The sequence below is a fragment of the Macaca fascicularis genome, chromosome 17, assembly GCF_037993035.2.
Source record: "Macaca fascicularis isolate 582-1 chromosome 17, T2T-MFA8v1.1".
NCBI classification, from domain to species: Eukaryota; Metazoa; Chordata; class Mammalia; order Primates; family Cercopithecidae; genus Macaca; species Macaca fascicularis.
Genome location: NC_088391.1, coordinates 67,659,574 through 67,687,532, shown reverse-complemented (window position 1 = coordinate 67,687,532; position 27,959 = coordinate 67,659,574). Strand labels below are relative to the sequence as shown.

General features: G+C 37.8%; 1 long non-coding RNA gene across 2 annotated transcripts in view; it reads right to left on the bottom strand.

Annotated features, from left to right (window-relative positions):
* LOC141409005 (uncharacterized) overlaps nt 1-25,904 on the bottom strand; it is a 47,974-nt gene extending 22,070 nt beyond the window's left edge. Inside the window, exons 1-2 of one of the 2 annotated variants that reach the window (XR_012427028.1) lie at nt 25,787-25,904; nt 5,038-6,189 (exon numbers count right to left, since the gene is read on the bottom strand). This is a non-coding gene — a long non-coding RNA (uncharacterized lncRNA). Of the gene's footprint in view, nt 1-5,037; nt 6,190-25,786 lie in introns of those variants that run through there. The other variant, XR_012427029.1, reaches the window with a different exon arrangement.
* Between the last annotated feature and the right edge of the window lie 2,055 nt (nt 25,905-27,959).

Below are 27,959 nucleotides of genomic sequence, written 5' to 3'. Positions count from 1 at the left end.
GTTTTACCTAAAAGGTAGCACATTGAGATAAGTTGGAAAGGTATCCAGAATAAAGACATTCCCATTGTAATATTTTTCTTTGTATTTATAATCAAATCCTCATTAAGCCTATAGGACCACCTGGTACCATTACATTGAATACTGAATTCAGTACCGATAATGCATCCAGCTGGGAATACTTAAGAAAACTCAATTGAATACTTTCTGATGTTTTTAATAAAAATAGATTTTAATAAATGAAAAACTGCAAGATGTAGGTTTCATTGGATGCTGGTCTAAATTAGAATAAACCACAGTTGAATATTATCACTGGAGAAATGCTTTGAATGTCTTTTGATTGTTAGCCACAGCTGAGTGTAGCAATTTTTTTCTGAACATATTTGAGAGTTTGCAAAACTGCTTACAATAGACACTTAAACAATTATATGTTTGAATTTAGTTAGTAGGACTCTGAAGTAATTATATATTTAAATCTACAGAATGCGGCTCTGGTATTAAGTTGTAAGCTTCAGCAGTGTGGCAAATCTATACATTTCTCTCTCTACCTATTAAGCTTGCAGTTAACTGCATGATACACTTCTTTTTCCTTGGAAGATATCTGTTTTCATTGTATCCTGAAATTTGTTTCATCTTTCATATTTTTTCATTTAATTCAAGGATTAACTTTATTATCTCCTCTTCTCCCCGCCCCCTCCACCACCAACCAACAGCTACAACGTTTTCATGATGTTCTAAATCTTGCAGCACGGAATAGAATATAAATGGAATTCCAAACAAGCAGATGCATAATAATCCATCACCTTTTTCTAGGGCGGACAGATGTCAAAGGAAGTTTATGCTTTGCTTTCAGGGTTTTTACATTCACATATTATTTTCACTGAGGCATTTAAAATACTTTATTAAGTTTTAGTGTTTTCTGAGGATCTTCTTATTTTATATAAACTGATATGTTGAGTAAGCAAAATATCTTTCTGTAGTTCTGCTATTGGGCTATTCCAAAGAAATATGTTCGTTTCTCAGGAAGGCTACACAAGTGTGCTTAATTTGTAGTTCCAGGGCCAGCAGGAGACTACTCAACATCAGTTTCAAATAATAAGACCAATGCCCTTATTCTACAGAAGAGCAGATACGTCTAGAAGAAAAGTGAGATAGCTAAGTTAATAGTGGAGCTTGATATACCTTCAAGTATAACCTTGTTGCTTCTCATGTAGTTTTCCCACATTTATTGAGCACTGACTGCATGCAAAGACTGTGTAGATGACATTTTTATATGGTATACATTTCTTCCTAATCTTTATGACTTTGCAAACTTCATATACCCGTATCGTCTCTATATAATACATATAACTATGAAAAGCACATTAATAGTTACTGTTTACATACATTTTAAGAAATATTGGACCTAAGCAAACCAAACAAATAATACTAATTCACCTAAAAGAAGGACACTAACATAATAAGTAATAGGATTTGTTATCCCAGAAGTAATGATTCAGATAATTTGACGTAATTTTCATATATATTTTCAGATAAGTTACAATGTAAAAATCAAGAGATCATAGGCTCTGATATCAGAAAGGCCCAGGTTCAAATCCCATCTCTATCATCTATTGGTTGTGACTCTTGGCCATGTTACTTGGACCTGGGGAAAATCAACATACAAATAGAAATGTGTATGATTTAGCAAGTACTCTGAGACATGGCCAGGATGCTCTAAGAACATGGAGAAAGTGCCCCTAGCAAGGCTGGAAAGTGTTGGAGAAGCCATACCTGACCCTCTACAATTGAAAAGCTAACATTCAGATCTGTGGGATGATCTGAAAGATGCAGGAAAGGTCTCTTGTTCAAAAAGTATCCTTCCATTATCAACCCTTTCTCTCAGTAACATAAAGCTAGGATAGACTTGCTATTGTTACAACTTCTATAGAATCAGGCTTTCTCCATAAAATACAAACATGTCCAAAGAGTGGGCTAGTATATTCAGAACATATATCCCTGCTCTCTCTTCTCTCCTCTTACATGACAGGAGGGGCAGGGATTTGGGGAAATGAACAAGGATAAAGGGTTGCGTATATAACGGAACATTATCCAGCCTCAAAAAGGAAGGGAATCCTGCGCGTTGTGACAATACGGGTGAACTGTGAGGAATATTATGTTAGACTAATCACTGAAGGGCAAATACTGCAGGATTCAAGAGTTATTGAAAATAACCAAACACAGAGACACGGAGTAGGTGGTTGCCAGGGGTTGGGGGAAGGGGAAATGGGAAGTTGCTGTTAAGGGGCTTAAAGTGTCAGTTATGCAAGACGATCTAGAGACCTGTTATACAGCATTGTGCCTATAGTTAGCAATACAGATTATACACTGAAAATGTTGTTGAGATCTCATGTTAAGTGTTCTTATCATGATAATAAGGGTTGTGAGGAAGAGGCTGGGAGGGATTTGGTGGGCACTTCTCCGCAGCAGGAAGGGAGCGGGCAGTGGGTGTGGGTGAATGCTAAGGAAGAATTCCACTGAGCCCATTATTTTTCTTAGGCCCAGATGAGTTCCTGAATTATTTAAACAACAGTGTAGACACATTTTGGTACTGTGACCATTTAAAACACTGACAGTTGGAACCTGACAGTGTCGAGGAAGGGTTTTTCTTCATCTGCGGCTTCAGCTTATACATTTTATGTAAACAACCATGAGAGGGGAGTGAGCCTATCTACGAATGTGGCAGGTGCGGTAAAATAACTACTACAAAGGAATTACCTTTCATATGAATAGTTTTATGTATTTGTCAAAGCCTGAAGCCATGGTTGCCTGAGAGCTAGAATATGAAGAGAATCTTTGGGAAAGGTATCTAACCAATCCCAAAGCTGCAGTTTCCAATCCTGTGTCTCTTGTTACAGTGGCCTGCTGACTGTCCTAGGAAATGGTAGGATTTCCCTTAGATCTCCTAAGTGCACCACTGGACAATTTGGACCACAACGTTTGGTTCAAATATCCTCTGAGGCTTCCATTTTAACCCTTGGAAAACCAAATAACTTAAGGTTTACTTCATTTCTGGTTCCCAGCTTATGTGCTTTTAATAAGGTAAATTTCCACCATATCTTGTCAACACAAAAAGTCAGTGACATAAGCAAGGCATGCTTTTGGAGTAGTTTTTAGTGTATTTATTTTCAAATATAGGTATGTACATTAAATATGACCCAGAGCAACATAATATCTTCATGTGCTTTGTATGTCAAATATTATCAGACGTTTGAAGACAAATGAGTAATAATTAAAGATGAATTTAAGTTGTTTTATACAGAATAAGTGAGATTTTTTTCTTTTCTTTTTTCTTTTTTTTTTTTTTTTTGAGATGGAGTCTCGCTCTGTTGCCCAGGCTGGAGTGCAGTGGCGCGATCTTGGCTCACTGCAAGCTCCACCTCTCGGGTTCACGCCATTCTCCTGCCTCAGCCTCCTGAGTAGCTGGGACTACAGGTGCCCGCCATCGTGTCCAGCTAATTTTTTTTTTTTTTTTTTTTTAGTAGAGACAGGGTTTCACTGTGGTCTCTATCTCCTGACCTCGTGATCTGCCTGCCTCAGCCTCCCAAAGTGCTGGGATTACAGGTGTGAGCCACCGTGACCGGCCAGTGAGAATTCTTAAATGGCTAAATAGGGAAACAGATTGACAGTTATTAAAATACGAAGAGTATTTTAACTCAATGCCTTTAGAAAGAATACTATATGCAGTTAGACATATGTTTATAGAAATGCATTACAATAGAGAGTAGATATAATTCTAAACTTTGAATTTTTTAGTGAGTTAACACTAAAAATGAAAACAAAATAACCTTTAAAAATTTTAATTTTTATTTGTTTTTATTTAAGGCTTAAGCATTTCAAAAAATCCTTTTAAAGAATTATTCGAATTTGTGAGGAACAATTCAAAGCAGAATGTCAATTCAAGATTTAAAAGGAGAAAAAATCTTTATGTACAACAGCAATGAAAATCATCACTGATCCGGATATAATGAAAGCTATAAAGAATGCAAGCAAGAAGTGATTAGATGTTGTTAGGCAGAGTAGCTATGATGACAACCAAACATTCACAAGAAAATTGATAAGCTGCAAATTTAGGAATTCCAGAAGTGATGCTGAAGTTTGCATTTGATTGGCCTTCTGAAGGCCAAGGCTGAAGCTAATTAGCAGATTTTGGAAAATTCTGTGGCTGAATTTGAGCTACTGTACATCTCCACATTTGGAGGGAATAAGGACTGCCTTAGACAGTAGCATATCATTAGAATGAATAATGGTAAGTCATATGATAAGTGTGTGCCTGCCATTCAGAGTGAGTGTGAACAGTGCTAACACAGGAACCCATCAAAGCCACTTATAGGACAGAACATTACTACACCCAGGTACACAGAGGCAACGACTCAACATACTTTGGGACAAAAGGTCTTGGTTTTCTTTGATGCCATAAAGTAATTACCTAGGTAAACATCAGGGTCTTAGCTTCCGCAGTGTGATTTACCATACTCCAAATGTAAATGTTTTCTTAACATTATTTCCCTTACCTGTTCTAATAGACTGAAGTCATCAAAATCTAGCCAGATCTCCAAGTCATCTTTGGCAGGAAGAAAGGAAAGAATGGAAGATAGTATTGTCTCAAGAAGATGAAAGATCCTATGAAAACCTCTTTGAGGTTGAAAGAGATAGGGTTTCCAACCCACATTTACTTTCTTTCATTAATTTCTTCCATTTGGCTAAAGAGAAAATGATCTAAAATAGCAATGTGTGAAAAACTAGATACGTTGCAAACACATATTAGACACCACTGGGATTGCCTCTGTGTTGGAGATCCTTGTTTCTATGATCTTATTGAATCATTAGTGTAAGCTGGCCAGTAAATTCTGCAGTCAGAAATTCTCTACTGTTGGATGAAAGAAGCAGGAAACGTGAGCTGGGCCGTAGTAATTGGGGTTTGCAGAATATTTTCTATACTACTACTGACAATGGAGATGGGATAGATGAACCACACTATAGATGAGTATTTTAAAAATATTTTTCATTTTTTTGAGATAACCAAATAAAAATTATAATCAAGATATGCAGAATGATATTTTGAAATACATACACATTGTGAAATGAATGATGACTGCATTCAAGCGAATTAATGTATTTATTACTCACATTGTTATCTTTTTGTGATAAGAATACATAAGATCTGCCTGGCAAGGTGGCTCACACCTGTAATCTCTGCACTTTGGGAAGCCGAAATGGGCAGATCACCTGAGGTCAGGAGTTCTAGACAAGCCTGGCCAACATGGCAAAACCCCATCTCTACTTAAAAAAAATAGCTGGGCATGGTGGCGCACGCCGGTAATCCCAGCTACTTGGGAGGCTGAGGCAGGAGAATCCCTTTGAACCCAGGAGGCAGAGGTTGCAGTGAGCCAAGATCATGCCACTGCACTCCAGCCTGGGTGACAGAGGAAGACTCCATTTAAAAAAAAAAGATATACTTTCAGCAAACTTCAAGTGTACGTTATTAAGTATAGTAATAAAGCTGTACATTAGGTCTCCAGAACTTACTCATTTTGTGACTATGTATTTATACCCTTTAACCAACATCTCCTTATTCTTTACTCCCCTCACCCCTAGGACCCTTCTATTCTGTTTCTATGAGTTTAATTTTTAGAGTCTACATCCAAGCAAATTCGTGCAGTATTTGTCTTGCAGTGTCTGACTTGTTTCACTTAATGTCTTCTGGATTCATTCATATTGTCACAAATGGCAGGGTTTCCTTTTTCAAGGCTGAAATAATCACTATATATAATTTTAGATTGAGGCTGGTGCAATAAGCTCTGCATATGGCTAAAGCCCTTTAGTTATATCTTCTTACAGGCATGTATATCAGGACAGTTAGCACCACTTGTGTCTTTATCAAGGTAGGGCAAAGTTATTAGTGTGAGCCATATCATTCCCTAGATATAATCAACTCCAGGTCTACTGCCATGGCTTCTGTCAGATCTTAGTTGAAGATGTTGCGGACCATGAATTTTCAAATGCTGTGTTCGCTCTTTAAGTGCTTGACAGAACTTTAGGAGGAGCAGTAACTTTGGTGGCTGGCCCGGGTTGGAGCTGGGAAGCCTATGATGGCAGATCTTTTCTTCAGGCCACAATTGATGGAGCTGAGCCTGAGCCAAAAGGCTGCATCTAGGATGGAAAACAATGAACAGCAAGACTGTCCAGTAGCGTTTTCATCCAAAGTCAATATTCAGAGACAGGAATCCAAGTATGAAGCCACAAATACTTAATGCATCCCCATGTGCTAGGTATACTAGGCACTGGGAATATATGCCTAGTATATTCCCAAAAATATACAAAAATCACTCTGTCATGGAGGGTACAGTAGGCCTGAAGGGGTCTCTGAGCTGGACTTGTAATCTCAGCTGCTTTGCATAGTACATTTGAGGCCCTGGGCACAGCACCTTGGGATTACAAGGTCTGATCAATGACTATGCCACATTTTCTCTTGCTCCTAGAAGTGTGAACCTATTTTTCCCTCTGTTTTGAATACTTTTACCCATTCCCTTCCTCCATCATGGATACCAATTTCCTGGATAACTCCTACTTATTTATTCTGTCATATCGCACTTCTCCTGGGAAGTTGTTCCCAATTCCCAGGCCTAGGTAATGTGTCTATTCCAAGTGCTTCCAATACTTACCATCGTTAACATACAAAACACATTGAATTATAATTTCCTGCTTACTTTCTGTATTACCTATAAACCTGTAGCTCATTAAGTGGAGGGATTCTGTAATGTTACCAATATTTCTCCAGACCCTAGTGCAGTGACTGGAACATGGACTCTAAAATATTTGTAGAATATGGGAGTAGTTGACAATATATGGGAGAAGCAACCATTGATCAACCAACTGGGACAGAGAAATGTACTGTACCAAATTATCCTGAGTTAACCAGGTGAAGTCTGTTTACCTATCTGTCTCTTTTTATAGCCAAACTTGGAAGCCACAAAGTTTATTTGTAAGAAACGTAAAGGATTGTTTCAGATGTATCTGGTAATCTGGCAAATTGTATTTTGTAAATATGGCTTCACCAATATATATCCCATCCCATATGCTTGTCAAAGAATATGACATTGACAGTGTTGTCTCCTCATTAAAACTGAATACACATTTGGAACTGCCTTGACCAATAGGACGTAGTAGAAGTGATGCTGTGTGACTTTCAAGTCCAGGTTGTAATTAGGCAGTATGGATTCCTCTTTGTTCTCTTAGCTTGCTTACTTTTAGAACACAGCCACCAGGCTGTGTGGAAGCCCAGACCACGTGGTGAGGCCATGTGTATGTGTTCTGGCCCATAGCCCCAGCTCAGACCTCAGCTGACAGCTGGACTCAAATGATTTCAACAAGCCTTCAGTGAGCAGCCTTTGGATGATTCTAGGCACAAGATTTTAAGCCTTCCAGCTGAGGTCCAGACATAATGAAGTACGGACAAGCTGCTCTGTGGTCCCAGTATGAATTCCTGACTCACTGATATCATGGAGATATAACAAATGACTATTGTTTTCAGCCACTACATTTTGGGGTGATTTTTATGCAGCAATAGCTAATAATACAATCAGGAAAGTAATTTTCCCAGCTTTCATATTCGTGATGCTGGCTTTCTCACTGCAGTTAGAACATACTTCTTCATAAACAAGTCAATACTTGTTATAAACAAAACAAATTTGTATAAAAGAAGGGAATACTGTAGAAATGGTAATTTAAAAAAAGAAGTGACTGAAAAATTAATGTAAATTAAAACTATAAAGATTAATAATAAAAGTTTAAAAATTTAAAAAACTAGACTATAATAGAATTATAAAAGTTAGGACTAATATAAGTAAAATGAATTAAAATTGTTAAAATGGGAAATCCACTTCCTGTTTCAGCATGTCCTTCCTTCATTCCGTCCTTTTCTTTCCTTTTTTCTTTCCTTCCTTCTGATAAATAACCAATTTGCAAAAAATTCTGTCCTTATAAAAAAAATACATGAAAATATGCTCAATTTTACTTGCAATTAAATACTCAAATTAAAATTCTAATTATGTATAAGTACATATATGCACACACATATAATTAGTATATTTTATACTGAAGCCCACGATTTATTCAGATCCCCTTTGCTTTTACCTAATATCCTATTTCTGTTCTAGGAGTTCACAGGATTCCACATTACATTTAATTGTCATGTCTCCTTATGCGTCTCATACTATGGCACATTCTCAGACTTTCCTTGTTTTTGATGACCTTGACAGTTTTGAGGAGTACTGTTCAGGTAATTTTAGAAAGTCGCACAATTGAGATTTGGTTGATGTTTTTCTTATGATTAAATGAAGGTTATGAGTTTTGGGGAAGAATACCGAAGCGGCAAAGTGCCGTTCTCATCACATCACATGGATGGTAACGTGGCTTATTTCTGCTGATGCTAGGCTTGATAAGCACTAACAACACATCACGTTGGATGTCACAGATTATTGAAAGATTTCTCCACTGTCAAGTTATTTTCCCCCCTTTCCACGTTACTCTTTGCAATGAAGTCACTGTGAGCCCACACTTATGGGACGTTATACTCTACCTCCTTGAGAGCTATATATCTGTATCAATTTGAGCCTTTTTAAAATTAAAAAGTCTAAGGATTTATTTAGTTGTATATATTTATTATGTACAGCATGATATGCTCCCATTTATTTAATCATTTGTGAGTTCTTTCTTTCCTCTTCAATTGAGCATTTCATATGATCCCATTTTATCTGTTTTTTAGTGTGTCAGTTATACTTTAAAAAAAAGTTAGTGGCTGTCCTTGAGTTTACAGTATACATCTTAAACTAACGTACATCTATTTTCAAATAAGCCTATAGCACATCACAGGTAGTGCAAGTAATTTATGATGGACTATTTCCAATTCTACCCTATGATCCCTTGTGACAGTATTGTTATCATTCATTTCATTCAATACATCATGACTGTATTTTTAATAGTCAACCATTTTTTGGGTTAATTAAATAAGGACAGTTTAAAAAATTATTCTAACTCTGTATGAGTCAAGATTCAACCAGAAAAAAACAACAGTAGAAGATACAGAACTTTTTTGTAAGGAATTGGCTTATGCAAAAAAAGCTGGCTAGACAATCCCCAAATCTGTAGGACAAGCTGTTGGAAAGGGCAGGCTGGAACTTTGGCTGCTAAACCTGAAGCTGCAACTGCTGTCCACAGGTAGAATTTCTGTTTTAGGAAAAGCTTGACTCTACTCTTAAGAATTTTTAACTGATTGGATTAAGCCCATTTGAATTATCTAGTGTAACCTCCCTTACTTAAAGTCAACTGATTATAAACTTTGATCACTTTTGCAAAATACCTTCACAGCAGTACCTTATTTTTTATTTTTCCATAAGTTCTTGGGGTACAGGGATATTTGGTTACATGAGTACGTTCTTTAGTGGCAATTTGTGAGATCCTGGTGCACCCATCACCCAAGCAGTATACACTGCACCATATATGTTATCTTTTATCCCCTGCCCCCCTCTCACTTTACCCCCCAAATTCCCAAAGTCCAATGTATCATTCTTATGCCTTTGTGTCCTCATCGCTTAGCTCCCACATTTCAGTGAGAACATGCGATGTTTGGTTTTCCATCCTGAGTTACTTCACTTAGAATAATAGTCTCCAGTCTCATCCAGGTCATTGCAAATGCTGTTAATTCATTCCTTTTTACGGCTGACCAGTATTCCATCATATATATCTCACAGTTTCTTTATCCACTTGTTGATTGATGGCCATTTACCTTAAGATCAGCATTTGATTAAATAACTGAACTGCAGCTAGCTAAGTGGATGCATAAAACTGACCATCATGCCTCCATTTATTTCTTCTCTGATACTTTCTTAATGTGGATCCACGCTTCTCACCAATATTATTTTCCTTCTGCCTAAAGTTTTAAAAACACTTCTTAAAGGGAACTTCTCTCGGCGATGCTTTCCATGCTTTTTTTGTTTGTGTTTTTTTTTTTGGCAACACTCTTATTTCTCTTTCAATTCTAATAATTTTGATGTACATACAATTCTACATTGGTGGGAGTTTGTGCTTATTTCACTTTTTTTTTTTTCTTATATGGTTTCTGGCAAGACGTATACTGTAACTCCTATTTTTGTCTGTCTAAAGGTAAGGTGTCCCCACATGCCCCACACCAGTCTGGCTTCTTGAAAGATTTTCTTTGTCCTTGATTTTCTGCAGTTTAAATATGACATGCCCAGGGATGGGTTTTGTTTGGATATATTTTACTTGGTGTTTTCTGAACTTCCTAAATCTGTGGTGTGATGTCTGTCATTAATTTTGGAAAGTTCTTGGCCATTTTTATTTCTGTTAAAAGATAAACTTAGGCACATTACAATTTCAAAGAGTTTATTTGCACATTCAGCAATTCATGAGTTGGGCAGTGCAAGGCACAAGTACTTCAGGGCTCCACTGAGGGGCCTCAAGGGGAAACTTTTGTTTCCAGAAGAAAGATTAAAAAAGAATTTGATTGGTTTTAAAACTGGAAGTCCTTAGAGGTTAGTTGGTGATTTCTGATTGGTAAAGTCTCTAGTTAAAAGTCAGTTGGAGGTTTCTGACTGGTTAAGCATCAATTTTGTTTGACAGTTTTGTGTCTATGTTAGGAAAGATTCTATTGATCTATCTTCAAGTCCACTGATTCTTTCTTTATTTTTTTTTTGAGATGGAGTCTCGCTCTGTCGCCCAGGCTGGAGTGCAGTGGCCAGATCTTGGCTCACGGCAAGCTCCGCCTCCCGGGTTCACGCCATTCTCCTGCCTCAGCCTCCCGAGTAGCTGGGACTACAGGCGCCCGCCACCTCGCCCGGCTAATTTTTTTGTATTTTTAGTAGAGACGGGGTTTCACCATGTTAGCCAGGATGGTCTCGATCTCCTGACCTCGTGATCCTCCCGTCTCGGCCTCCCAAAGTGCTGGGATTACAGGCTTGAGCCACCGGCGCCCGGCCACTGATTCTTTCTTTAGCTGTGTCCAGTCTACTGATGAACTTATCAGTGGCATTATTTGTTAGTGTTTTTGATTTGTTAGCATTTCCATTTGATTCAATTTCTCTGCTTACCTAATCTTTCTATTCTTGCTTGTCATTTACTTTTTCTATGGAGCCCTTAATAAACTAGTCATACTTAGTTCTTTAATTTTCTGCCTAATATTTTAATTTAATTTATTTTTTATTTTACTTTTTTTTTTACTTCAGAAAGCATAATATTTAATGCCAATAAAATATATTCTTCCATTCACTATACTAACTTGTAAAAAACAATTTTAACATAAATTGAATCCATAAATTCTATTTTCTTTTTTTTTAAATTTATTTATTATTATTATATTTTAAGTTGTAGGGTACATGTGCATAACGTGCAGGTTTGTTACATATGTATACTTGTGCCATGTTGCTGTGCTGCACCCATCAACTCGTCATTTACATCAGGTATAACTCCCAATGCAATCCCTCCCCCCTCCCCCCTCCCCATGATAGGCCCCTGTGTGTGATGTTCCCCTTCCTGAGTCCAAGTGATCTCATTGTTCAGTTCCCACCTATGAGTGAGAACATGTGGTGTTTGGTTTTCTGTTCTTGTGATAGTTTGCTAAGAATGATGGTTTCCAGCTGCATCCATGTCCCTACAAAGGACACAAACTCATCCTTTTTGATGGCTGCATAGTATTCCATGGTGTATATGTGCCACATTTTCTTAATCCAATCTGTCACTGATGGACATTTGGGTTGATTCCAAGTCTTTGCTATTGTGAATAGTGCTGCAATAAACATACGTGTGCATGTGTCTTTATAGCAGCATAATTTATAATCCTTTGGGTATATACCCAGTAATAGGATGGCTGGGTCATATGGAACATCTAGTTCTAGATCCTTGAGGAATCGCCATACTGTTTTCCATAATGGTTGAACTAGTTTACAATCCCACCAAGAGCGTAAAAGTGTTCCTATTTCTCCACATCCTCTCCAGCACCTGTTGTTTCCTGACTTTTTAGTGATTGCCATTCTAACTGGTGTGAGATGGTATCTCATTGTGGTTTTGATTTGCATTTCTCTGATGGCCAGTGATGATGAGCATTTTTTCATGTGTCTGTTGGCTGTATGAATGTCTTCTTTTGAGAAATGTCTGTTCATATCCTTTGCCCACTTTTCGATGGGGTTGTTTGTTTTTTTCTTGTAAATTTGTTTGAGTTCTTTGTAGGTTCTGGATATTAGCCCTTTGTCAGATGAGTAGATTGCAAAAATTTTCTCCCATTCTGTAGGTTGCCTGTTCACTCTGATGGTAGTTTCTTTTGCTGTGCAGAAGCTCTTTAGTTTAATGAGATCCCATTTGTCAATTTTGGCTTTTGCTGCCGTTGCTTTTGGTGTTTTAGACATGAAGTCTTTGCCCATGCCTATGTCCTGAATGGTACTACCTAGGTTTTCCTCTAGGATTTTTATGGTAATAGGTCTAACATTTAAGTCTCTAATACATCTTGAATTAATTTTCGTATAAGGAGTAAGGAAAGGATCCAGTTTCAGCTTTCTACTTATGGCTAGCCAATTTTCCCAGCACCATTTCTTAAATAGGGAATCCTTTCCCCATTTCTTGTTTCTCTCAGGTTTGTCAAAGATCAGATGGCTGTAGATGTGTGGTATTATTTCTGAGGACTCTGTTCTGTTGCATTGGTCTATATCTCTGTTTTGGTACCAGTACCATGCTGTTTTGGTTACTGTAGCCTTGTAGTATAGTTTGAAGTCAGGTAGCGTGATGCCTACAGCTTTGTTCTTTTGACTTAGGATTGTCTTGGAGATGCGGGCTCTTTTTTGGTTCCATATGAACTTTAAAGCAGTTTTTTCCAATTCTGTGAAGAAACTCATTGGTAGCTTGATGGGGATGGCATTGAATCTATAAATTACCTTGGGCAGTATGGCCATTTTCACGATATTGATTCTTCCTATCCATGAGCATGGTATGTTCTTCCATTTGTTTGTGTCCTCTTTGATTTCACTGAGCAGTGGTTTGTAGTTCTCCTTGAAGAGGTCCTTTACATCCCTTGTAAGTTGGATTCCTAGGTATTTTATTCTCTTTGAAGCAATTGTGAATGGAAGTTCATTCCTGATTTGCCTCTGTTTGTCTGTTACTGGTGTATAAGAATGCTTGTGATTTTTGCACATTAATTTTGTATCCTGAGACTTTGCTGAAGTTGCTTATCAGCTTAAGGAGATTTTGGGCTGAGACAATGGGGTTTTCTAAATATACAATCATGTCATCTGCAAACAGGGACAATTTGACTTCTTCTTTTCCTAACTGAATACCCTTGATTTCTTTCTCTTGCCTGATTGCCCTAGCCAGAACTTCCAACACTATGTTGAATAGGAGTGGTGAGAGAGGGCATCCCTGTCTTGTGCCAGTTTTCAAAGGGAATTTTTCCAGTTTTTGCCCATTCAGTATGATATTGGCTGTGGGTTTGTCATAAATAGCTGTTATTATTTTGAGGTACGTTCCATCAATACCGAATTTATGGAGCGTTTTTAGCATGAAGGGCTGTTGAATTTTGTCAAAAGCCTTTTCTGCATCTATTGAGATAATCATGTGGTTCTTGTCTTTGGTTCTGTTTATATGCTGGATTATGTTTATTGATTTGCGAATGTTGAACCAGCCTTGCATCCCAGGGATGAAGCCCACTTGATCATGGTGGATAAGCTTTTTGATGTGTTGCTGAATCCGGTTTGCCAGTATTTTATTGAGGATTTTTGCATCGATGTTCATCAGGGATATTGGTCTAAAATTCTCTTTTTTTGTTGTGTCTCTGCCAGGCTTTGGTATCAGGATGATGTTGGCCTCATAAAATGAGTTAGGGAGGATTCCCTCTTTTTCTATTGATTGGAATAGTTTCAGAAGGAATGGTACCAACTCCTCCTTGTACCTCTGGTAGAATTCAGCTGTGAATCCATCTGGTCCTGGACTTTTTTTGGTTGGTAGGCTATTAATTATTGCTTCAATTTCAGAGCCTGCTATTGGTCTATTCAGGGATTCAACTTCTTCCTGGTTTAGTCTTGGAAGAGTGTAAGTGTCCAGGAAATTATCCATTTCTTCTAGATTTTCCAGTTTATTTGCGTAGAGGTGTTTATAGTATTCTCTGATGGTAGTTTGTATTTCTGTGGGGTCGGTGGTGATATCCCCTTTATCATTTTTAATGGCGTCGATTTGATTCTTCTCTCTTTTCTTCTTTATTAGTCTGGCTAGTGGTCTGTCAATTTTGTTGATCTTTTCAAAAAACCAACTCCTGGATTCATTGATTTTTTGGAGGGTTTTTTGTGCCTCTATCTCCTTCAGTTCTGCTCTGATCTTAGTTATTTCTTGCCTTCTGCTAGCTTTCGAATGTGTTTGCTCTTGCTTCTCTAGTTCTTTTAATTGCGATGTTAGAGTGTCAATTTTAGATCTTTCCTGCTTTCTCTTGTGGGCATTTAGTGCTATAAATTTCCCTCTACACACTGCTTTAAATGTGTCCCAGAGATTCTGGTATGTTGTATCTTTGTTCTCATTGGTTTCAAAGAACATCTTTATTTCTGCCTTCATTTCGTTATGTACCCAGTAGTCATTCAGGAGCAGGTTGTTCAGTTTCCATGTAGTTGAGCGGTTTTGATTGAGTTTCTTAGTCCTGAGTTCTAGTTTGATTGCACTGTGGTCTGAGAGACAGTTTGTTATAATTTCTGTTCTTGTACATTTGCTGAGGAGTGCTTTACTTCCAATTACATGGTCAATTTTGGAGTAAGTACGATGTGGTGCTGAGAAGAATGTATATTCTGTTGATTTGGGGTGGAGAGTTCTATAGATGTCTATTAGGTCTGCTTGCTGCAGAGATGAGTTCAATTCCTGGATATCCTTGTTAACTTTCTGTCTCGTTGATCTGTCTAATGTTGACAGTGGAGTGTTGAAGTCTCCCATTATTATTGTATGGGAGTCTAAGTCTCTTTGTAAGTCTCTAAGGACTTGCTTTATGAATCTGGGTGCTCCTGTATTGGGTGCATATATATTTAGGATAGTTAGCTCTTCCTGTTGAATTGATCCCTTTACCATTATGTAATGGCCTTCTTTGTCTCTTTTGATCTTTGATGGTTTAAAGTCTGTTTTATCAGAGACTAGTATTGCAACCCCTGCTTTTTTTTGTTCTCCATTTGCTTGGTAAATCTTCCTCCATCCCTTTATTTTGAGCCTATGTATGTCTCTGCGTGTGAGATGGGTCTCCTGAATACAGCAGACTGATGGGTCTTGACTCTTTATCCAGTTTGCCAGTCTGTGTCTTTTAATTGGAGCATTTAGTCCATTTACATTTAAGGTTAAGATTGTTATGTGTGAACTTGATCCTGCCATTATGATATTAACTGGTTATTTTGCTCGTTAGTTGATGCAGTTTCTTCCTAGCCTTGATGGTCTTTACATTTTGGCATGTTTTTGCAATGGCTGGTACCGGTTGTTCCTTTCCATGTTGAGTGCTTCCTTCAGGGTCTCTTGTAAGGCAGGCCTAGTGGTGACAAAATCTCTAAGCATTTGCTTATCTGTAAAGGATTTTATTTCTCCTTCACTTATGAAACTTAGTTTGGCTGGATATGAAATTCTGGGTTTAAAATTCTTTTCTTTAAGAATGTTGAATATTGTCCCCCACTCTCTTCTGGCTTGTAGAGTTTACTTTTTTTTTATTATTTATTTTTTGAGACGAAGTCTCACTCTGTCGCCCAGACTGGAGTGCAGTGGCACAATCTCGGCTCACTGCAAGCTCCGCCCCTCCAGGTTGAAGCAATTCTCTGCCTCAGCCTCCAGAGTAGCTGGGAGTACAGGTGCGTGCGTGCCACAATGCCCGTCTAATTTTTTTTGTATTTTTAGTAGAGACGGAGTTTCACCATCTTGGCCAGGCTGGTTGTGAACTCCTGACCTCGTGATCCACCCGCCTCGGCCTCCCAAAGTGCTGGGACTACAGGCACCTGCCACCACGCCCGGCTAATTTTTTGTGTTTTCAGTAGAGACGGGGTTTCACTGTGTTAGCCAGGATGGTCTCCATCTCCTGACCTTGTGATCCGCTGGCCTCGGCCTCCCAAAGTGCTGGGTTTACAGGCATGAGCCACCACGTCCGGCCACTGCCTAATATTTTAAAACTCTTTGTTTTATCTGAGTCAGCTGACTGTTTGGCACAATGTAGCCACTCAAGTCTTAGTGAAAAGAGTAAATGAATGAATACCAAAATAAATAAGCATTACAGAAAGCTCAATTGAGGTTCAAAGGTATAAACGTTTTAAAAACACATTAAATATGTTTAGTAAAACAAGTTAAAAAATGGATGGTAACATACTGTGATACGTTGAATAATGCCTCTCAAGATATTCAGATCCTTATCTCTTAAAACTGAATGTTATCTCATGTAAAAACGAGACTTTTCAGATGTGATTTGGTTAAGGACTTTGAGAAGGAGGAGTTATCCTGGATTATCCTGGAGGACCTTGCATGTAATCACAAGTGTTCTTACAGAAGGGAAGCAGTACAAAGAAGGCAATGTGACCACTGGAGTAGGATTCTATGCTGCTGGTTTTGAAGATAAAAGATGGGGCCAGGATGCAAGAAATGCTCTAGAAGCTGGAAAAGGCAAGTAAATTAATCTTCCTCTATCGTACAGTACTGCCAACACTTGGTTTGGTCTAGTGAAAACATTTCTGACTTGTGATCTCCAGAAGCATGATGGAATAAATATCTGTTTAGGCTACCAAATTTATGTTAATTTATGACAGAGGTCATAGGGAACTAATACACACTGTGAAGTCCTTAACAGATATGTGAGTTGGCCCTGGCTTTCTATAGACTTGAAGACCCCTGCTGGAATGGAAGCTGTCTTGGTGGTGGAACCCCACATAAAGGGAGAGGATGGGATAGAATCCCATCGGTGCCATCTCTTCTCAGTCATTGCCTTGCTAACAACTTTAACTCCATGCCAGAACATCTGTTTTAAGTGGAGTTTACCTGCCAACTAATGAGAGATTACTAGGCAAAAAAGAATGATTCATGTCTCTCAGGCTGTGTAACTTCAAAGTCTCCAAGGTTGAGCCTCTTGGCAAGCCACAGCACTGAATACTCAGCAAACATTTAGAATGAAATGAAAATTGTCTTAGATAAATTGGCCAAAAAAATCCTGAATATGAGCAAAAATAGAAAAGTATACCTTTGAAAGTATAAAAAAGGTAAAAGAGGCGAAAAACATGCCAGCATATATAGAATGCTACTAATTCGTTCAACTTTTTTTTTAGAAATAAGAAAGTAAAACAGATGTGTCTCCAAGTTGACTTGACATTTTTGAAGTAGTTTCTCGAAATAGAAAAAATCTAAAAGAATAGAAAAAATCTAAAGTTAAACTGATAGAGCATAAATAAAACAACAAATTTTGAGGATAAAAGAATATCAAGTAAATATACCATTAAAGACATTAATAAGGAGTCCATATAAGTAATTCTTATATTTCAAAGACTGTAAATGTCTATAGTACGTATCACTCTACTAAGTGCAACCTATGAAAGACCCCTATTTTATTTCAGTGAGTCACTAAAATACCTTCATCAAAAATACACTGTTGGGCCACTAAATTCCTTTTTTAATATTTACCCTAGCAATCTCAAGTCTGCTCCAGTGACTTACAATGTACAAATCATTACACGCCATCCTTTCAAGTCAGTAAACATTCGTTATCTACTATGTAGTGGGCACTACTGAAGTTTCTGTCTCCAAAGAGTTCCATGAATTTGAGGATTTGTGGACAGTATCTGATGTATCATCATTACTTATTAATTTTCACATTCTTATTACCTTAAAGCAAATGGGTCAAATTGAAAAGATGATTCTGTTTTCAAAGGATGCCCCTAAGCAGGTTACTGAAAACATTTCACCACAATTTGGTATATATATATTTTTTTTTTGGTTTATGCACATATTTCTTAACAGTCAGTATTAGGAGCAATTTTCATTCTCAAGTTTCCTATTTTGTACTGAATAAAAATTTAAGGATAACTTAATCATTATATGAACATAATGAGTCTACATACCTTCCCCTTTATGTTTTAGCTTTAAAAATTATTTATTAAATTTTATTTTATTTTATTTTATTTTTTTTTTGAGACGGAGTCTTGCTGTGTCACCCAGGCTGGAGTGCAGTGGCGCGATCTCGGCTCACTGCAAGCTCCGCCTCCCGGGTTCACGCCATTCTCCCGCCTCAGCCTCCGACTAGCTGGGACTACAGGCGCCCGCCACCACGCCCGGCTAGTTTTTTGTATTTTTAGTAGAGACGGGGTTTCACCATGTTAGCCAGGATGGTCTCGATCTCCTGACCTCGTGATCCACCCGCCTCGGCCTCCCAAAGTGCTGGGATTACAGGCTTGAGCCACTGCGCCCGGCCTAAATTTTATTTTAAAGTTATATAAATTTTGTTTTTAGAGACAGGGTCTTGCTCTGTTACCCAGGCTGGAGCGCAGTAGCACTGCAGTGAGCACAGCTCACTGTAACCTGGAACTCCTGGGTTCAAGCAGTCTTCTTGCCTCAGCCTCCTTAGTGGTTGGGCACGGGCTCAGGCCACCATGCCTGGCTGATTTTTTGTTTTATTTATTTATTTATTTTGTAGTGATAGGGTCTCACTATGTTGTCAAGACTGGTTTCAAACTTCTGGCCTCAAGCAATCCTCTAGCTTCAGCTTCCCAAAATGCTGAGATGACAGACGTGAGCAACTGTGCTGGTCTTATTTTAGCTTTTATCTGATACACATCCCTTATGTCAATTCATGCTGTTCTCTTTTTCTACTTATTAATTTAACTTTTACCACACTAGTTGGTTTTTGCTAAAAATCACAAAGCTGGACCAAGATAGGGAATTTGTGTCACGTAAAAATGAGAGTGTAATGGGGGATGGTGTGGCCTCATTATGTGAATTAATTGCAATGGCATCTGACTTTTTTTAAACTAGTTCATAGCAAGAAAGATTATAATTCAGAGTGTGTCATAATTGCTGAAGTGAAATTACATGTAATAAACTTCCTTGGCCCACTGTCCCTTAAGAATTTCAGTCCTAGCAGCCAGATCATCTATGTTCCTGTGGAACTGGTAGGGACACAGCAGAGGCCCTGGGCATTTGGCAAGCTCAGGTAGAGGCTCGTGGTCAGGCCAGCCGTGCTGCTTGGTCTTCTCTAACCTTGGCCTAGTTAATTGGGCTTTCATCTTTTAGTTTCAAGAAGTGAGCCTTGGTCTTACCTGTCCATATTATTTTACATCTGGGGATCCTGCTAGGATCCCAATTACTTCATGACTAAAGTTTCCCTGTATTCTTGATAATCTTCTCAGGTTTGGACTCCACTTCTGTCTGCAAAGTCCAGGTATCAGGATCAGATGGACTTTAGTTCTTTGTTATCTGACTTTACTGCTTAGTTTATTATATTTTCTTTATCCCCACCTGGTACCAGAGCCACCCAAAGTCTACCAGGAAATATTCTCTGTCTAAGAACTGACTCTTGGCTGTTCATATCACTCACTGTTTGAGCAACTCTTGACTTTTCTCTATAGATTGTGGTTAAGGACCCTTCCTCGTTACCTACTATACCTATCCCATTGCCAAGCCTCAAGGACAACATCAACTGCTTTTTCTATATCCATAAGTAAATGACAGAGGAAACCTTGAAAAATATTTGTTTTCTTTAAATTTGGTATATTACTTTATAAAAGAAATGTATACTTGTATCAAACACATTATGTAGTAAAAAGTGAATGGCCCACCTTCTGTATCCTCTCATATTACCCCTTAAAGAAACCAGAGTTAACTGTGTACCAGGAGTAGTTAGTTGTCAACCTCACTGCCATGTTAGAATCGGCAGAATTTAAAAATAAGGATAACTAGGTCGGGTGCAGTGACTCACGCCTATAATCCCAGAACTTTGGGAGGCCGAGGCGGGTGGATCACTTGAGGTCAGGAGTTTGAGAGCAGCCTGACCAACATGGTGAAACCTTGCCTCTACTGAAAATACAAAAAAATAAGCTGAGCATGGTGGCGCGCACCTGTAGTCCCTGCTACTCTGGAGGCTGAGGCAGGAGAATTGCTTGAACCAGGAGGTGGAGGTTGCAATGAGCAGAGATCACGCCACTGCACTCCAGCCTGAGTGACAGAGTGAGACTCGGTCTCAAAAAGTAATAATTAGTCTCTGCTTGGTGGTGTTTAACAACCAGTCGTGTGAGGGTAGGGGAAAGAGGAAGGGTCTAGCTTGTAGCAATTGTTGGTTACTCATAACTGCTCCCATTATGAACAATTTCAAGCAACCAACATGAAATTGTGAAGTTAACTGGCTGATTGAATTTCTGAAAATCTTACAATTGCTTCTTCGGAACCTGGATGAGCTAGCTTTTGTAGACAATTGCCTCCAGCCCCATCTCATCCCATCCCATCCCATCCCACTGTAAATGAATCAGAATCTCTGGGCATCAGTTCAAGGTAAATCTTTCTCATGTAGAGCTTTTGTAAGGCCATATTAGGAACCTGGGTTTGTAACTTGTCTCTGTCACTTAATATCTGTAACTTTGGGAAGCTTATTACACCTTAATTTTCTCCAAGGATAACATGGTGATCTTAATTGTCCCTATTTCACAGGGTCATTACAAGATTAAATGAGTTGATGTAAGGCCTGGCATGTTAGCTATTACTAGTTTGTCAGAGCTCAGTTTCTTCCTTATAACTGGGCTGCTTAAAGAAGACTACTTAAACTTGAGTAGTAATTCTTGGTTATTGAGTTATTCAAAGCAGCTTAAGGATCTGTGTTGCAAAAAATTTAAGATGAGCCTAGATTAAGAATTGAGACTGAGGTCAAATAAGAATTCCAGTTAAAATGAGAACTAAAATTCACAGGACATTGAATTTCTTTCCTTGCTCCAGGCTTGGATGAAAAGGTTAGGGAACATTTGTTCAGCTTGAAACGTTTCCTATGGACTTACCCCAATATTGTGAACCTAGTTAAAAAATGCATACTGCTTTGGCTGTGCACATCACACAAAGGGGCACATTCCTTTAAACAAACTCACCTCCACAGAGTAATAACAGGCTTGGGCTTTGAATACTGAAAGCATAAACCACGGCCTTGAAATGAATTTCTAAAAAAGAGCTTAAGGGTTCGGATCCACTTCTCATATCATTAAAATACCTGCTCTCTTAAGGAAACCTTGTCCACTTTAACTCATAGAAATTTAGAGCTTGAAGGCACCTTAGAGATCATTCCTTATTCACTTAACGGGAAACAAACTGTTGCTAGTTAGGTCTGGGGTTTAATAAGAAAGTTCTGAACAAGCCTCTGGCATTTCCTCAAATGTTTATAGGTTCTCAATTTTTTCCTTTTCAACTGAGCCTTCTAGTGGATTTTTCAACTTTTGTGGAAAGTCCTGTTAACCACACTTTGCGAGGTCACTCTAAACAAAGGGAGAGCTATTAAACAAGAAGATAAAGGAACCATAATAGGAGTTATTTCTAAGTAATAGCATTGGATCAGTTTAGAAATAAGTCCCTTTGCAGCAACAAACATGTGGGATTCAACTCCAAACCAAGTTGTGGTCAGTGTTAAGCAATAATGAAAGGTCTAACTTTTACAGATAATCCACATTCCCACAGCTCTTTGCTTCTGGAAAACTGTTTACAGTGGAAGAAGTAAGATACAATTACCATGGAGGCTGCCCCATAGAGTAGCAATTATGTTCCCAGCTTTGGGCATTTTCCTCTGTGGTTCAGAAATCTGGAATTCATCTTTTAAAAACATGTTTTGAAATTTGACAGATGACATGAGATGTCAAGAAGGAAAGAGAAAGGAGCCCATATTTTTTTGAAGTTCTTTTTTCACACAAGACACAGTAAGTAGTGGTTTCCATATGTTTTCCCATGGAGCTTCATGACAACTGTAAAGTTGGGTGTCATAATGTGGTTGAGTCTTAGGATGAACGTTTACTGAAATAGTTTTGTGCATCTCTGACTCCAAACCTCTCGGTCAATCTTAGACACACGCTGCTTATGGAAGTCAAAGACTAATGCAGTATTGTTATAAGGGCATTGACCTGTTTAGGTGTCTTTGTGTATTCTTCTAAAGCTCCACTGAGAGTAGAAACACTGTTATTCATCTTTACATCTATGACCAAGGATTGCCCCCTGGTGCATAGAGGAAAACTCTTGCTCTGCAATAATGGGAAAGATTTCAACATTAACATATGATTATATAATTATACACCCTATCAGACATTCCATGATTAGATTTTCACATGCCTTTTAATAGGAAATTAAGTAGGACTTAACATACTACTTCATTTTGGCACTTAGTAGTTTTCTTCTCCCACTGAATACGGTCCAGTAGTCCCAGAGAGAGTTGTTTTTGGATAAACATAGAAATTGACCTTTCTGCTGTTAAAACTTGAAACTTGCGTTTGTTTTATCTGAGTTCCTTCCTCAGGAAAGAACCTTCAGGCCTCTCAAAGTATCAAAGAACTGAAACTCACCAGATCAGGGTACCAGATGCCTCCTTGTTCCTCATTAGTTCCTGCTTTCTTACACGTTGCTACATTTCTTTCCTGCTGCATAAACCCCTAGTTTGAGTCAGAGAGATGGATTTCAGGCTGAGCTTCCATCTCACCTGTAGTATCTGAATAAAGTCTTCTTGCTCGGCAATACTCACTATCTAAACGATTGGTTTTCTGTGCAGCGAGCAGCAGGATTTACACTGAACTCGCCAGTTTTTTTGGCAACACACACAATCCTGGAAGTGGGAGAAGAGTTTGTGTGAGGAGGCATGTTGAAGTAGTTTGTGTTTGGGGGTTCTCGAGTATACATGGAGGTTTAGGTTTATTACAATGGAAATAATTCAATGAGTGTCAAATGCCAATGCCTTAGGAATCAAATGTGCTAATGAAGATTGATATCTGTCATTTAAGTACCACATATCATTTTCTTTATGAAAAAACTCACTGAATCTCAAATAATTTACAATGAACTTTTAGACCAACACTAGTCCATATGTTATCTGAACTGTATAGGACTCATATTTAACTTCAAGTATTTTCAGTTAAATATGCTGAAATGTTTCAAGAAGTTAAAAGTTTTCTGAGAAAGTCCTGACTAATTTTATTTTTTCTTCACTAATATTCAGCAGGTGATGTTTTCACGGTACAAGTTTACATAAGAAATCTTATCTATCGTGTTGAACAATTAGTCAGGTTTCAGTTGGGAAGCATACTGCAAGATAACAGTCTGAATGGTGTCTGAAAACATTGCATCTTGTGTGAGAAGCAGGTCTGGTGAACTTGCCCTTATATATACCTAATCTTAAATACATGCTCAAAAAACAGGTAGAAAGTTCCTGCCCAAAGATGTTTCAGTTTTTAAAAAGGCATGAGGTAACCAGTCAAGGGCCTAAAACAAGAAAGACTCAGTTTCTTCCACAGCAAGAACCTAGGTTGTGTGTTTCACAGGTCAGGCTGAAATAGGAAGTCTGTAGAAGGCAGGTCCCACCTCAGAGTTTCAGCTGGGGAGATATTAGACCCACAGAGAAGCTAGAAAATATACACAGGGAAGGTTCCCACTGACACCCCTTTGAAGCTGCAGGGATTTCTTTACAGCATGTGAAGCTGGAAAACCTCTTTCTGTGAAGTGCCAACATAGAATATTGGGACTTACTGAACTCAGATGGAACCAGAACACTTACCTTTTTCTTCCCACTCAGTTCTCCCAGACAGAACCCTTGGCGTTCTAAGTATGGGTTGAAGGGGCTAAATGTAGCCTCTGGATGATGAGAAAACTATAGATTTCCTTTTGGATGACCAAGATGTGGGAAGGAGCTATTGGAGTTATTCAAAACAAAAACAAAACTCCAACAAAAACCCCAAATCAGTAGAAAAGAAATCAACCAGCTGACCTTGAAAACTCGTGTGAAAATCCGCCTAGTCAGACTTTGTGATTCTATTTAAAATCTTGTTTCTGCCCTGTCTTAATAGGCTTAGACTCTTTTTACTATCTTTTATTTCTGTTTTTTGACAGATTTCATATTCCTAAGCTTTTGCTGTCATTTTATTTGTGTTAATATCTGTTATTGTTTGGGGGTGAACAGCAGGAGTTGCTTTTGGGCTCCCTGAACATGTAGTGATTGATTCTGGTTGTAGATTCTAAAGTGAATTCCAGCAACCATGTGGATGTTTAGAGATGAGAGTGAGAAATTAGTCTCTAAGAATGGGAGGAACTGGCTGGTGGGAACAGTCACGACGAAGAGGTCTTGGGACAGGCAAAGAAGTTGGAGATTAGATTAGGTATATATACCTCAAGGCATGCTTAAGTGAGATAGATTTCCTAGCCTATGGAAAAGTTAAAAGTAGCTACCATGGCCTTCAGGTTCACGGAAGAAGAAAAAAGAAATAACAAAGCCCAAGCAGAGCAGAGTAGGCAAACCTGATTAAATTAACCCCTTGGTTTCAATGCTAACCTACTTCTACCCCCACCCCCTAATACCATGATGTTTCAGTGCCTGCAACATGTGGGCATTGAAATATTTGTTGAAATAAAATGCTGCATTTGTGTGAGCGTATTGTTGAAATTGAGCTATAACCTTTGAAAGGAAAACCAAGACCTTGGATAAAGACAGGAAGAGAATATGATGTGACTTCTCCCATTTCTTCTAAACATAACGTGATTTTACTTATCTTCCTTTATAAACATGGAGCCTTTTCTCAGATTGTAATTGGATATTCTTTTATTTAAGGTATGATTGGAAATGTAAGCTCTGAAGATGGAAATGTAGTTGGGGAAAGGTTCACAAGGGGTACAAAGGAAGTCCCCAAAGTATTTATACAGCAGTTTATCAGACATGGATGCTAAGTGTTTAGAAACAGGTGGTACCTGCAGCTGACTAAAATGTGTAGTCAATAAATTAAAAACCAGGTGGGGGTGGTACAGAAAGTGGTTTTACAGGTGTCAGAAAAGCAAAAGGCATGCCAGATTTAATGGCACTTGATTTTATTCTAGTTGGGTAATCTCAAGATTTCCTTATTGGTGAAAACATTTAGGCAACCTATATACTGCAATAGTAATATTAAACATTTCTCAATAATTATCTAACAGAGTTGATAAGATCACTGCAGTTATTTCTGTAGCTGTTGTGATAAGAACATTGATTTTTTTCACTATCATAATTTTAGAATATAATAGTTACTTCCTTTTCCCAGGAAAATAAAATACTATTTAAAAATTCAAACCTAAGAACTGTATTGATGAAAGGTATTTATGTGCATTAAAAATTAATTTCAGAGTTTTTTTAAATAGCAAATCTCCTTTGTGTATTTAAAGTGGCATTTCTATTGTACAAATATTCAGAAAGATCTTAATTTGTCCAGAAATGCTACAAATATTTGCTTGCAGCTTTTTCAAAGGATTTATATTACAGAGGTAGAATTATAGAGAGGAATGACAACTTAGTAGCTATGAGATCTTAAACGTATTTAACTGCTCTGACCTAATTTGTAAAAGGAGGAAGCTGAGATACACATTTCTAACATAGTTTCCAGTTAATCTACCCTATAGGTCTATAATTCCGCTACATATGAGACAGTTTTCCTAAATAACAAAATTCTCATTGTATTATTGTGCAAGCATATTTCTATTTACTAGAAAATTAGCCAAAGAGCAGAAGCTTATTTACCTGATTGCAACCCATTCTCCCCTTTCTCTGTTTGCTGTCTCTGTAGCAGTCATACTGTTGTGCAATGAGGAGAACTAGCAGAGCTATTTCAGAATTCTTCCAGGTTTTCTCTTGCTCCAACAGCACAGTTGCAAGTAACAGTCGTTTTAAATGCTTCCTCCCACTCCATTCTCCAATTCAGACACCTTCATTTCTCCTAAAAGGAAAAGAACCAGTCAGCTTAACCAAAAAAACCCTACTCCCTAACAAATTATGAGAACCAACATATGTAGCAAAATATTTTGTAATCATTTAACCAATCTAACAAAAGAATTAAAGTGTATGCATGACCAGAGCATGCTGTGCTCTTTATTTTCCCACTTATGGTGCCCACGAGTATGGGTGTTCATTCTTATTATTGACTGTTCTTACTAGCTATGCAATATGTTTACTTCTCTAGTTTTCAGAGGAGGAAATTTTTTTAGCACAATTTTAGTCCAACACGTACTCCTCTACAATTCATGTGGTTTGTCAAAAAAGTTAAGATTGCTGGAAAAAAGAATGAATGCCAACACGAAAACATGGTTTTCAGTGTCTGGAGTACTGGCCCTCCTCTTTGTCCATCTGGCAAAGCCACGTTTTCTTCAGCACTCTGCTCCGAAGGTTTAGTCCCAGGTGGCTGGTTACTTTTTAATGTTTTAAAATGTACTTTTGCACACCTACCTCTAGGGATTCAGTATATATTACATTCAAAGATTATCTCACCCCACTTTAATTTTTTGATTTTCATCTCTGTCTCCTACACTTGTCTGAATTTGTAGGGGGATTCAGTACCATGAGTGGGTGAATAAGTGAATTCTTTCCCATGAATGCAAGGGAAGGAAATAACTATGAGAAGGAATTTGCAGAGATTTTTTTTTTCCCCCAAGAATGAATGAGGACATGGTACTAACAAGAGAGACAGAGAAGGAATAGAAAGAGTACAAAAGGAAATCCAGGAAAGAAGATTGATAGAAAAGTTAGAGAAAGGGTTTATATTAGAATGTATGTCAAGTTAATAGGGTCAAATACCCATTTTCAGATGAGATCAGGTGTGTTAAGGGCCATAGATGAAAAGTGTATTTTCAATCAATAAGTATTCTATAAAAAGTAGTTTAGGACAATAATTAAGAAATACATGTTCATTGTAATTGATAAAACAATGCAAAGAGATGTATTTAAAAGATATTTTTTCCTCGTTCCTCTATTCCCAGTTGTTCCAAACTAATATTAAATGTATGCTGGATGTTAAAACTTCTATGACTTTCTCAGCGCTTATGCAAGCAAACATATATACATATAGAGGTATTGTTTGCTCTTTCACAAAAATTTAATTCTATACCCATTCATGGGCAGATTAGCAATACATCATGGACATCCTGCAGAAGACTAGTGATCTAAGTCTTTTCCTTTCCTTCCTTTTCCCTTTATTTTTCTCATCCCTTTCTTTTCTTTTCCTTTGTTCAAGGTTTACATCTGTAGAATGGATACTCCACAATCTATTTCTGTATCAATGATAATCATTTGTTTCTACAGGCTTTTTCTCTTTTTGTCTCTGCAAAAATGTTGCAATAGTCATCCCATTATACATAGGTGCTTTTGTATCTATGGGGTGGATTCTCCAAAGTGAAATTGCCTGGCCAAAAGGTATGTATATTCTGAATGTTAACAATGACCAGATCTCTTAATGTTAGCTTATTATGAGAAGCTTAGGCAACTTGTAGCTCCAGAAATAAAATTGGAGCGCCCATTTTCCTGCATCTTCATCAGTTCCAAATGTCATAAATCTTTTTGGTTTTGCTGATGTGGGTGAAAAATGCTACTTTATTTTTATGTCTCTGTACTAATGAGGCTAAGCATCTTTTCATTTATTGACCAACTGAATTTTATCTTCTGTAAAAAACCATTTCTTCCATTTTTCTTTCATTGTTTCATTTTTTTTCCCTAATTGGAGGCATTCTTTTTGCTTACTATATGTAGTGAACTTTTGTCATATGCAAATGTTTTCATAGTTAATCATTTTTATTTTGACTTTGTTTATAGTGAATTTGCCATACAGCGTTTTAATTTTATTATGTCAAAATATGTCTCTTAAAATTTATGGCTTGAGACAATTCTTTTTCGCATAGGAAGTTTTCCTCTGCCCCAAGATTGT